General features: G+C 38.4%; 1 non-coding gene across 1 annotated transcript; it reads right to left on the reverse strand.

The window, feature by feature from the left end:
* Positions 1-13139: 13139 nt before the first annotated feature.
* On the reverse strand, positions 13140-13245 carry LOC112424037 (U6 spliceosomal RNA). Its single transcript, XR_003014689.1, has one exon. It is a non-coding gene; the product is annotated as a U6 spliceosomal RNA (small nuclear RNA).
* Between the last annotated feature and the right edge of the window lie 353 nt (positions 13246-13598).

Genomic DNA, 13598 nt, shown 5'->3' on the forward strand with positions numbered 1-13598 from the left:
AAGTCAGGTAGTGTGATGCACCCAGCTTTGTTCTTTTGATTTAGGATTGTCTTGGCAAAGCGAGTAGCTGGGACTACAGGTGCCCACCACCATGCCCGGCTAATTTTTTGTATTTTTAGTAGAGATGGGGTTTCATCATGTTAGTCAGGATGGTCTCTATCTCCCAGCCTCGTGATCCGCCCACCTCAGCCTCCCAAAGTGCTGGGATTACAGGCATGAGCCACTGTGCCCAGCCTTGAGTGAGTTTCTTAAGGCTGAGTTCTGATTTGATTGTACTGTGGTCTGAGAGACTGTTATGATTTCCATTCTTTTGCATTTGCTGAGGAGTGTTTTACTTCCAATTATGTGGGCAATTTTAGAATAAATGTGATGTGGTGCTGAGAAGAATGTATATTCTGTTGGTTTGGTGTGGAGAGTTCTGTAGATGTCTATTAGGTCTACTTGGTCCAGAGCCGAGTTCAATTCCTGAATATCCTTGTTATTTTTCTGTCCCCTTGATCTGTCTAATGTTGTCAGTGGGGTGTTAAAGTCTCCCATTATTATTGTGTGGGAGTCTAAGTCTCTTTGTAGTTCTCTAAGAACTTGCTTTATGAATCGGGGTGCTCCTGTATTGGGTGCATGTATATTTAGGATCATTAGCTCTTCTTGTCGCATTGATACCTTTACCGTTATGTAATGCCTTTCTTTGTCTCTTTTGATCTTTGTTGGTTTAAAGTCTGTTTTATCAGAGACTAGTATTGCAACCCCTGCCTTTTTTCTGTTTTCCATTTGCTTGGTAGATCTTCCTCCATCCCTTTATTTTGAGCCTATGTGTGTCTTTGCACATGAGATGGGTCTCCTGAATACAGCACACTGACGGGTCTTGACTTTTTTAATCCAATTTGCCTATCTGTGCCTTTTAATTGGGGTATTTAGTCCATTTACATTTAAGATTAATATTGTTGTGTGTGAATTTGATCCTGTCATTATGTTAGCTGGTTATTTTGCCCATTAGTTGATGCAGTTTCTTCATAGTGTTGATAGTCTTTACATTTTGGTTTGTTTTGGCAGTGACTGGTATTGGTTTTCCTTTCCATATTTTATGCTTCCTTCAGGAGCTCTTGTACAGCAGATCTGATGGTGACCAAATCTCTCACCCTTTGATTGTCTGTAAAGAATTTTTTTTCTCTTTTACTTATGAAGCTTAGTTTGTCTGGATAGGAAATTGCTGGTTCAAAATTCTGTTCTTTAAGCATCTTGGATATTGGCTCCCACTCTCTCCTGGCTTGTAGGGTTTCTGCAGAGAGATCTGCTGTTAGTCTGAATGACTTCCCTTTGTGAGTAACTCAGCCTTTCTCTCTGGCTGCCCTTAACATTTTTTCCTTCATTTCAACCTTGGTGAATCTGATGATTATGTGTCTTGGGGCTGCTCTTCTTGAGGAGTATCTTTGTGGTGTTCTCTGTATTTCCTGAATTTAAATGTTGGCCTGCCTTGCTATGTTGGGGAAGTTATCTTGTATAATACACTGAAGAGTGTTTTCCAACTTGGTTCCATTCTCCCCATCACTCTCTGGTAAACCAATCAAATGTAGGTTTGGTCTTTTCACATAGTCCTATATTTCTTGGAGGCTTTGTTCATTCCTTTTCGTTTTTTCCCCTTAATCTTGTCTTCATGCTTTATTTCATTAAGTTGATCTTCAATCTCTCATATCCTTTTTTCCCACTTGATTGTTTCAGCTATTGATACTTGTGTATGCTTCACGAAGTTCTTGAGCTGTGCTTTTCAGCTCCATCAGGTCATTTATGTTTTTGTCTAAACTGGTTATTCTAGTTAGCAATTCCTCTCACCTTTTATTAAGGTTTTTAGCTTCCTTGCCCTGAGTTAGAACATGCTCCTTTAGCTCAGAGGATTTTGTTATTACCACCTTCTGAAGCCTATTTCTGTCAATTCATCAAACTCATTCTCCATCCAGTTTTGGCAAGGAGTTGGGATCCTTCAGAGGAGAAGAGGCATTCTGGTTTTTGGAATTTTCAGCCTTTTTGCACTTGTTTTTCCTCATATTTGTGGATTTATCTACCTTTGGTCTTTGCTGTTGGTGACCTTCAAATGAAGTTATTGCATGGTTATCCTTTTCGTGGATGTTGATGCTATTGATTTCTGTTTGTTAATTTTCCTTCTAACAGTCAGGCTCCTCTTCTGCAGGTTTGTTGGAGTTTGCTGGGGGTCCACTCCAGACCCTGTTTGCCTGGGTATTACTAGCAGAGGCTGCAGAACAGCAAAGATTGCTGCCTGTTCCTTCTTCTGGAAGCTTCATCCCAGAGTGACACCTGCCAGATGTCAGCCAGGGCTCTCCTCTATGAGGTGTCTATCCACTCTTGCTGGGAGGTGTCTCCCCATCAGGAGGCCCAGGGGTCAGGGACCAACTTGAGGAGGCAGTCTGTGCCTTAGCAGAGCTTGAGCACTGTGCTGGGAGATCTGCTGCTCTCTTCAGAGCCGGCAGTTAGGAATGTTTCAGTCTGCTTAATTTGTGCCCACTGCTGCCCCTTCCCTCAGGTGCTCTGTCCTAGGGAGATGGTAGTTTTATCTGTAAGCCCTGACTGGGGCTGCTGCCTTTTTTCAGAGATGCCCTGCCCAGAAAGGAGGAATCTAGAGAGGCAGTCTGGCTACAGTGGCTTTGTGGCACTGTGGTGGGTTCCACCTAGTCTGACTTCCTGGTGGCTTTCTTAACACTGTGAAGGGAAAACCACCTACTCAAGCCTCAGTAATGGCAGACGTCCCTCCCCCTACCAACCTTGAGCATCTCAGGTCAACTTCCGACTTCTGTGCTGGTAGTGAGAATTCAAGCCAGTGGATCTTAGCTTGCTTGGCTCTGTGGGGGTGGGACCATGGAACAAGACTACTTGATTCCCTGGCTTTAGCCCTCTTTCCAGAAGAGTGAATGGTTCTCTCTCGCTGGCATTCCAGGTGCCACTGGGGTATGAAAAAAAACCTCCTGCAGCTAGCTTGGTGTATGCCCAGCCTCTCAGTTTTAGATCCCAGGGCTTAAATCCCAGGGCCCTGGTGGTGTAGGCACATGAGGGAATCTCCTGGTCTGTGGGTTGTGAACAGCATGGGAAAAGCATAATATCTGGGCCAGATAGCACTGTCCCTCATGGCACAGTCCCTCACGGCTTCCCTTAGCTAGGGGAGGGAGTTCCTTGGCCCCTTGTGCTTCCTGGGTGAGAAAAGGACCTACTCTGCTTCTGCTAGCCCTCCGTGGGGTGCACCCACTGTCTAATCAGTCCCAATGAGATGAACCAGGTACCTCAGTTGAACCTGCTTTCTGAGTTGGTCTCGCTGTGAGTTGCAGACTGGAGCTGTTACTATTCATCCATCTTGCCTGGGAATGCTTTTTTCAAGATCTCAGAGGTCAGTTCTAATGAAAAGTTATCTTTATATTCACCAAAATGCAAATGAGAGTATCAATAACTGGAGAAGTTCTCACAACACTAGCCAAATCCTAAATTAATGAGCTAGATAATTCATTACATTTAGTAGACTTCCATACTGTCGTGATCTAAATTGATCACTTCTGGCTTTTGGCATTGACAAATCAGTTCCATTTATTTTGTAATATCTGCAAGAGTTATTCTTAGACTCCCTTATAATTTGTTAAATGAAAAGAATAATGGTAGATTTTTTTTCTTTTGGTTCACACCAAATCACCTTAATATATCTCCATATATACCATAAATTGAAATAAACTTACAAATAGCTGTTTTTGCAAAACTAATTCTATGGAATCCTTCTGAAAGTCCAGCAAAATGACTTTTAAAGCTTAGGATTTTTTTAAGCATTTTATTTTCAAATCATATAATTTACTATAACCTAGAGTTTGCCTAATCACAGTGTGAAGACCAAATCCAGCTCACCACATGATTTTGTAAATAAAGTCATACTGGACAGCTGTGCTCATTTGTCTACCTATTGTCAGTGGCTATTTCTGCACTTCAGCAACAGAGCTGAGTGGTTATGACAGAAATGACATGACCTGCAAAGCTTAAATTATTTACTACCTAGCCCTTTGAGAAAAAGTACGCCAACACTGACAAATCACAAAAACAAGCAAGGAGAATTATTTAGTTATTGATTTGTACAAATGTATGGGATACATATGAAATATTGTTACATATATGAAATGCATAGTGATCAAGCCAGGGTATTAAGGATGTTTGTCACCTGAGTACAATGCATTTTTGTTAACTATAGTCACCCTACTGTGCTATCAGACATTAAATTTATCCCTCCCACCAAACTGTATATTTGTACCTTTTAACACTTTTGCCTTCATCCTCCCTTCTCCTCCCTCACTCACTTTTCATAGTTTTTGTTATCTATCTTTCCTCTATCTATCTTTGTGTGACCAAGTTTTTTTAGCTCCCACATATAAGTGGGCACATGTGGTATTTGTCTTTTTTGGGCCAGACTTATTTCACTTAAGATAATAACCTCCAGTTCTATCCATGTTGCTGCCAATTACATGACTTCATTCTTTTTTATGGCTGAATAGTATTCCATTGTGCATATATCTATATCTATATCTATATGCCACATTTAAAAAATCTGTTCATCCATTGTTGAACACTTAGGTTGATTCCATGTTTTTGCTATTGTGAATAGTGCTGCAATAAACATGGAAGTGCAGGGTATCCCTTTGGATAAAAAAATTTATCCCCCCCAAATTTTTTTTTTGGGAGGTAGATGTCCAGCAGTGAGATTACTGGATTAAGTGGCAATTCTATTTTTAGATTTTGAGGAACTTTCCCACTGTTTTCCCTAGTGGCTATACTAGTTAACATTCCCACCAACAGTGTATAATCCCCTTTCTCTGCATCCTCACCAACATTCATTATTTTTTGTAATTTTTTATGTATTTGTATATTTTATATATTTTTTAAAACAGCTATTCTGACTGGAATATGATTATCTCTCTCGTGGTTTTGATTTGCATTTTTGTGGTAATTAGTGACACTGAATATTTCTTCATATACCTGTTGGCCATGTGTATGTCTTCTTTTGCAAAATGTCTATTCATATCTTTGTCTACTTTTAATGGGATTATTTGCTATTTTTCCTGTACAGTAGTTTGAGTTCCTTGTATATTCTGAATATTGGTCGCCTGTCAGATGAATAGTTTGCAAATATTTTCTCCCTTTCAACAGGTTGCCTTTTCACTCTATCAATTATTTCTTTGGCTGTGCAGGAGCTTTTTGGTTCAATTAAGTCCCATTTGTTTATTTTTGTTGTTGTTGTTGCCTGTGCTTTTGAGGTCCTAGTTATAAACTCTGCCTAGTTCAATGTCCAGGAGAGTTTTCCCTGGGTTTTCTTCAAGTATTTTTATAGTTTGAGGTCTAATGTTTAAGTCTTTAATATCTCTTGAGTTAACTTTTATATATAGTGAGTCATAGTGGTCCAGTTTCATTCTTCTGCATGCAACTATCAAATTTTGCCAGCATTATTTATTAAAAAGGGTGTCCTTTCCCCAGTATAAGTTCCCATCAGTTTTGTTGAAGATGAGTTGGTTGTAAATAAGTTGCTTTACTTCTCGGTTCTCTATTCTGTGCAATTGGTCTGTGTCTATTTTTATACCAATACCATGCAATTTTGGTTACTATAACCTTGTACTATATTTTGAAGTCAGGTTATGTGATGCCTACAGTTTGTTTCTTTTTGCTATTAAGGCTATTTTTGGTTCCATATGAATTTTAGGATTGTTTTTCTTATCTTGTAAAGAATGTCATTGGTATTTTGGTAGGGATTGTATTGAATCTGTAGATTCCTTTGGGCAATATGGCCATTAATGATATTTAACAAAATTAATTCTTCTGATGAGTACAGGCTCTTTCACCTCCTTGGTTAGATTTATTTCTAGGTCTTTAATTTTTTTGTGTGTGTGTGTGTGTGTTCATATATTTATTTATTTATTTAAATTTATTTATTATTATTATACTTTAAGTTGTAGGGTACATGTGCATAAGTCTTGGAATCAATCCAAATGTCCATCAGTGACAGATTGGATTAAGAAAATGTGGCACATATACACCATGGAATACTATGCAGCCATCAAAAAGGATGAGTTTGCGTCCTTTGTAGGGACATGGATGCAGCTGGAAACCATCATTCTTAGCAAACTATCACAAGAACAGAAAACCAAACACTGCATGTTCTCACTCATAGGTGGGAACTGAACAATGAGATCACTTGGACTCAGGAAGGGGAACATCACACACAGGGGCCTATCATGGGGAGGGGGGAGGGGGGAGGGATTGCATTGGGAGTTATACCTGATGTAAATGATGAGTTGATGGGTACAGCACACCAACATGGCACAAGTATACATATGTAACAAACCTGCACGTTATGCACATGTACCCTACAACTTAAAGGTCTTTAATTTTTTGAGATATTTCTTTCTTGGCTAGACCATTATTGGTATATAGAATCTCTACTGATTTGTACACACTGATTTTGTATCCTGCAACTTTACTGAATACATTTATCAAATCTAAGAGTTTTGGGTGGAGCTGCTAGTTTTTTTGAGATACAAAATCATATCAAACAAAAAGGGACAGTTTGACTTCTTCTTTTCCAATTTGGATGCCTGTTATTTCTTTCTCTTATCTGATTCCTCTAGCCGGAACTTTCAGTACTATGTGGAATAGGAGTGGTGAAAGTGGGCGTTCTTGTTTTGTTCTGGTTCTTACAGAAAAAGCCTTCAACTGTTCCCCATTCAGTATGATGTTAGATGTGGGTTTGTCATGTAAGCCTATTTATTATTTTGAGGTATGATCCTTCTATGCCTAGTTTGTTGAGAGTTTTTGTCATGAAGAAATGTTGAATTTTCTAAACGCTGTGCATCTATTGAGGTGATCATATAGTTTTTGATCTTCATTTGTTGATGTGGTGAATCACATTTATTGATTTGCATGTGTTGATCCATCCTTGCATCCCTGGGATGAAACTCACTTGATTGCAGTAAATTAACTTTTTGATGTGCTGCTAGATTCAGTTTTCTAGCATTTTGGTAAGGATTTTTACATCTGTGTTCATCAGGGATATTGGCCTGTAGGGTGTATGTGTGAGTGTGTGGGTGTCCTTGTCAGGCTTTGGTATCAGGTTGATGCTGGCCTTGTAGAATGAGTTAGGGAGAATTCTTTCCTCTTCAATTTTTTGGAATAGTTTCAGAATGACTGGTGTTAGTTCTTCTTTGTACATTTGATAGAATTGGCTGTGAATTCATCTGTTCATCTGGTCCTGGGCTTTTTTTTGTGGGGAGACTTACTACTGATTCAATCTTGTTGCTCATTATTGGTCTGTACAGGTTTTCTATTTCTTCCTGATTCAATATTGGTAGGTTTTGTGTCTTCAGGAATTTATCAATTTCCTCTAGGTTTCCAGTTTGTCAGCAAATAGTTTTTCATGGCATATAGTTGTAATATCTTCTTTTTTATTTTTGATTTTGTTTGAGTTTTCTTTCTTCTTAGACTAGCTAGTGTTTGATCAATCTTGTTTAGTTTTCCAAAGAAAAACTTCTCATCATTGATCCTTTGTATTTTTTTAAGTCTCTATTTCATTTAATTCTGTTGTTATCTTTGTTTTTTTTTATTCTGCTAATTTGGAGTTTGGTTCTTGTTTTTCTAGTTCCATGAGGTGCATTGTTAGATCATTAATTTGTAATCTTTCTATTTTTTGATGTATGCATTTACTGCTATAAACTTCCCTCTGAACTTTTACTGTATCCCACAGGTTTTGGTATGTTATGTTTCCATTTTCATTTGTTTTAAGAATTTTTGATTTCTATCTTAATTTCTTCCTTGACTCAATGGTCATTCAGGAACATGTTACTTAATTTCCATGTATAGTTCCCAAGTTTCTCTTGGTGTTAGTTTTTAGTTTTATTTCACTGTGTATTTAATATTATTCCAATTAAAAAATTGTTTTGAGACTTGTTTTTTGACCTAACCTATGGTCTAATCTGGAGAATGTCCCTGTGCTGATGAAAAGAATATATCTTCTGCAGTTGTTGGATAGAATGTTCTGTAAATGTCTGTTCAGTTCATTCAGTGTAGAGTCCAGTTTAAATCCATTTTTTTCTTTGTTTTCTGTTTAGATAATGTCTGACTCTGAGAAAGGGATGTGGAAGTTCCTCACTATTATCGTATTGCAATTTATCTCTCGTTACATCTAGTAATATTTGTTTTGTAAATCTGGGTACTCCTGTGTTGGGTGCATATATATTTGAAATTGTTATGCACTCCTGCTGGATTGATCCCTTTATCATTATATAGTGACCTTCTTTTTCCTTTTTTTTACTAGTTTTGATTTAAATTCTATTTTATCTGACATTAGTGTAGCTCCTGCTGCTTGCTTTTGGTTTCCATTTGTATAGAATATCTTGTTCTATCACTTTACTTTCAGTCTACATGTGTCTTTACTGGTAAGGTGAATTTCTTATAAGGAGTATATACTTGGATAATTTTTAGAATTCCTTCATCTATCTTTTAAGTAGAAAATTTAATCCATTTGTATTTAAGGTTATTGGTATGTGAGACTCTGTTCCTGTCATATTGTCCTTGTTTTCTGGTTATTTTGTACATTCTTTGTTCCTTTTTTTTTCTTTTATTGCTTATTGTTGTGGTTTGGTGGACTTCTGTAGTAGAACCATTTGAGTACCTTTTTTTTCTGCTCTCTGTGATTGCTTTACCAGTGAGGTTCATACTTTCATGTGTTTTTGTGATGGTAAATGTCACCCTTTCACTTCCAGTTTTAGGATTCCTTGAGCATTTCTTATTGGACCAGTATAGTGATAATCAATTCTCTCAGCATTTGCTTCTCTGGAAAAGAATATTACTTTTCTTCATTTAGGAAGGATAATTTTGCTGGATATAGTATTTGTAACTATCAGTTTTTTTTTTTTTTTCCTTTCAGCACTGAATGTATCATCCCATCCTCTTCTGGTCTATAAAGTTTCTACTGAGAAATCCACTGCTGCCTGACGTAGTTTCCTTTATAAATTACTAGATGCTTTTCACTTGCTGTTTTATCTTTGACTTTAGAAAATCGAATCATGATGTGGCATGGAGAAGTCCTTTTTGCATTTTACTTGCCTGGGGAATCTCTGAATTTCCTATATCCAAATGTCTAAATGTCTTGTTTGACTTGGCAAGTTTTCATCTATTAATTTACTAAATAACTTTTATAATACTTTCATTTTCTCTTTGCTCTCATGGACACCAATAATTCAAATATTCTTTTGCTTATGTTATCCTAAATGTCATGAAAGTTTTGCTCATTCTTTTGTCTTTTTTCTTTATTTTTTTCTAGATAGATGATTTCAAAAAATCCTGTCTTCAAGTTCTGAGTTCCTTTCTTCTGCTTAATCTGGTCTATCATTGAAGTTTTCATGTGTTTTGTTTTTTAATGAATTCTTTAGTTCCAGAATTTCCATTTGATTCTTTTTTAAAAAATATCTGTCTTTGCTAAATTTCTCATTCATGTTCTGAATTTTTTCTTGATTTACATGTATTTTTTCTGAATTATTTTGTATCTCACTGAACTTATTTTATGTCAATATTTTGAATTATTTATCTTGGATTTCAAGAATTTCTTTCTGGTTAAGATCTATTGCTGGAGAATTATTGTGTTCCTTTAGAGGTGTCATATTTTCTTGCTTTTTTATGTTTCCTGTGTCCTTACATTGATGTTTGTGCATCTGCTGTAATAGTCACTTGTTCCTATTTTTGAATTTATGTTCATAGAGGAAGTCCTTTTTCTGAAGATATGGATATGATATTTGTTGGCCAGGGCACTTTCACTTTGATTCTGGGTATGTGCAGTAGTATAGAGTGTAATCTCTGTAGGATTTTGGGGGGCATAAACAGCATCAGTGGTATCTGTGATTTCCTTAGTGGGTTAGGGTGCAGTTACTAGCAGAGACTATGGTGAGGTTGTGCTGAGGACAGAAATGCCAGGTGGGCCAGTCTGCAGTCCCCAGTGGTGGTAACAGTGGACTAAGCATGCCTGTCCTTGTGCCTCATGGGAGTTTCCACTGGTCACATGGTTAGTAGCTGCCAGTGGGCAGATTCTTGGATCTCCAGATGGCTTGCTCAGGTGCCAATTATAGCAGCCATGGACCAGGTGGGTGGGTGAGTTCCCTGGCCTTAGGAAGCCAGTGTGGTATGGGCAATGACAGTAGCAGTGGCAAGATAATTCTCTGGGTTCGAAGTGATGTACAGTGATGTTGGCAGTGGCTGCAATTAGCTGGGTGGGAAAGTCTCCAGGCCCATGGGTGGTGCTTGTAGGTAGTTGTCAGCTGAGATGGTAATAGCTGGGAGTTTAGGCTCAGCCTCAGGCCCCTGGGAGGAGTGCTCAAGTGCCCAACATGGTGGATTGGGTTCGGCAATCCCCAGGAGCCCAGGCTATGTGCTCTACCTAAGAGGAGAATAAAGCTAGGCTTTGCAGGCTTATGCTCAGAACCCCCTCCTACCACCCCAGTGGTGAGATCAGGTACCAGCCATGGTGGGCAGGGATAGGGTAATACTCAGGTCACAAACAGAGTGCTCAAGTGAGGGGCAATAGCAGCTGTGTTGAGGCCCTGCCACTGGGGTGAGTGGGGCTGGCCTCGCTGGCCACAGCCCAGGCTGGCAAGTGGGGAATGCATATCCCTCTCATGCTGTAGTGCCAGTGGGGCTTGCCCCCCAGCCCTGGTGGTGATAACATGTTCATAGCTTGTGCCTCAGCCCCAGCTGCTAGAGACCTTACTTAGCTTACGACTAAGTTCCAGTGGAAACTTGCACTGGCATCACAGTCTCAGTTCCAGTAATGCTTGCTTCCCGTCACCAGAAGCTGTAACCTACATCTCACTTGCTTCTCAGCCCCACCTGCATGACTGCTCCAAGGTTATGCCCCAGTTTCAGCAGCAACAGCCCACGTTTCTATAATACCTCAATTCCCACACTGCTGTGCCCCAGTGTAGCCTGCCAAAGGCTAGGTTTGAAAATGGTGCCCTGCTGTGGCCACATTAGGTCTAAGAAAGGTCTCAGAAAGGGTGTGGGACTCAGCCTGAACTCCCTCCATGGAGAAGCTCTGTCCCACAGCCTCCTGGAAGCTCCCTGTGTTAGTTTCATGGGTTGGGAGGCTTGTTGGGGTGGGGGAGGGGACTCTCCTGTGGCCAGGATTTCATGATTCTATGGTGGGAATGTGGGCCCCTGGGATGTGTCTCACTTACCCTTTCCTCGCTTTGTGAAGTCACTCCAGCGAATTGTTATTTTATCAAAATGAGATAGCCAACTTCAAATTTGAGGTACATTCTCCTTGTGTTAAACCAAGTGGCAAAATCAAGGTGACCAAATTGAGAAGAAAATGTCCCTTCCATCAAACTCTACTCATTTTTAAAAAGCCTTACTTTTCAGATTTAAAAGCCACAAATATTGTGTCGTAGATATGATCAGCAGGTAACAGAAAAAACATAGCAACAATGACAAAAGACATTTGAGTAGTCAAATGTTTGGAGCTTTGAAGATTTCCAAACCCCTAGCTTTGCAAGTTGTTTTCTTTGATTTTATATTACTTCAGTCCCCATGCACCTAATGCAATCAGAGTCATATTGAATGAGGATGTAAAAATGCATAGTGACTGGGCATGCAAAAGGCTAAAAATGAGCAGGTTTGAGTCAGATGGTAGCTGGAATTTGCAGCTGAAACACTTGGCCTGAGACTGTCAGGGCCAAACAGTACAGTTCTTAAAATATAATTCCTGAAAGAACTTACTCTTTATCAAGAAGTCAAAGTAGAAATTAGGCTAACCATTCTTCTGTTCCATCTAGTGATTCTACCCAGTATCATTTCTTGCTAACCATGTGCCAGATTGTCTATCTGCCAAGGCACACTTGAACTCACGTTCTAACTGTCAAATGAGTTTGTGATTTCAGGGTAAAATACAGGCTGGAATGCTTGGCATTGGCACTATCCACTTAGCCCCAAGTGACCAAGGGCTATTACACAATTTTGGTGTGTATTTCTACACTCTTCTGAGTACATTCAAAACTCACTGGCACTAGCATTGTTATTAAAACAATTCACTGAAGAGAGAGAGTTTTAACCAAATGCATTTATTTTGTTTCATTTCAAATACACTAACCTTAGTAAAAAATGTTCAAATCACTGCTTAATCTTCTTGGTGGCTTCAGGGTCAGTTTTAAAGTGTTTCTGTATAGTGTAGCATCTGCAAGAATGTGAAGGATTCCAACTTTGAAAATAAGTAACCAATTACATCCAAGAGGAGAAAATAGAGCCAAACCTTGGCGATAGTTCAGTTTATCACTTCCCTAATAAGACTTTTTAAAACATTTCATGATTTTTTTTTTGAGATACTGACAGCTTGTATGCTTTTGTTTGGCACTTATAGTGGGAGCAAGGATAATTTATTAAAGAATAAAGATGTTTTTCATTTACTTAAAAGGAGCAGGTGTTAACTTAGGCTTCCAAAATTATCTGGAAAATGGAAATATCCTATGGAAATTGACAGAGTCCTGAAAATCACAATATAATAATTTTATATCTACTTGACACAAGTTTTGAACATTCTAATTCCTTGGAGGTGCACTGTAAATGGACTGGGCTAGGAACCAGGAAATCGTCAGTTTTGCTTCAGGTCCCACACTATCTCTCTTTATGACTTGAGACAAATAGCTTTGCCCCTCTGAATCTCAGATCTATCATTTGTTGATTGTGAAGATCCCTTTCAACTGTAAAGTGTTACATCTGAATTTATATTTACATGAGATAAGTGTGGGATTTGAAAAATACAAGTCTGGTGTCATCTCTGCACATTTTCCACAATGCAAAATAAGGCAGAGACAATAAATCTGTAATTATATTAATCTCCTGGTTAATGACTAATCATGTAAAATTATCAGGCCAATGAAAAAGATTAGTAGTCTCTAATCTGATATTAGAAACTTCTCCACCATTTAATTAATTTTTAATTTTATGCATACCTAGTATATATACTTATGGGGTATATGGGATAGTTTGATACAAGCATGTGTAATCATCACATCAGGATGAATGGAGTATCCATCACCTAAAGCATTTATCCTCTGTGTCACAAACAATTTGTTAAAATTATAGAACACTTCACAAATGCACATGTCATCCTTGCCCAGGGACCATCCTAATCTTCTCTGTATGTTTCAGTTTTAGTGTAAGTGCTGCGGAAGTGAAGACTCCACCATTTTAATTGTTCATTTCTATTGAAAATATTTTCAAGGCAACTGCATAGGCAGCAGTGTGGAGGAGATCAGGAATAGGCATTATTATTAACCATTAGAATAGGCTGGCTAAGAACCTTGATTGATGAATCTTATTTCTATGTCTTAGAACAGCTAAATCTGCAGCTCATGCCAATGGCTTGATACCTCCTTCAAGGTAATTAAATGATTTCCTAATAATCTAATGATTGTTTCAACTGCCAACCATTTTTGAAAAGAAGAAATATACTTCTGTGTAAACTAGCATTAAACTTATTTTGGTTTAAAGATATATTTTTCTCAAACTGAGAAAATTTTTAAAAATCTGTA

Source organism: Macaca nemestrina, chromosome 3, assembly GCF_043159975.1.
Source record: "Macaca nemestrina isolate mMacNem1 chromosome 3, mMacNem.hap1, whole genome shotgun sequence".
Taxonomy (NCBI): domain Eukaryota; kingdom Metazoa; phylum Chordata; class Mammalia; order Primates; family Cercopithecidae; genus Macaca; species Macaca nemestrina.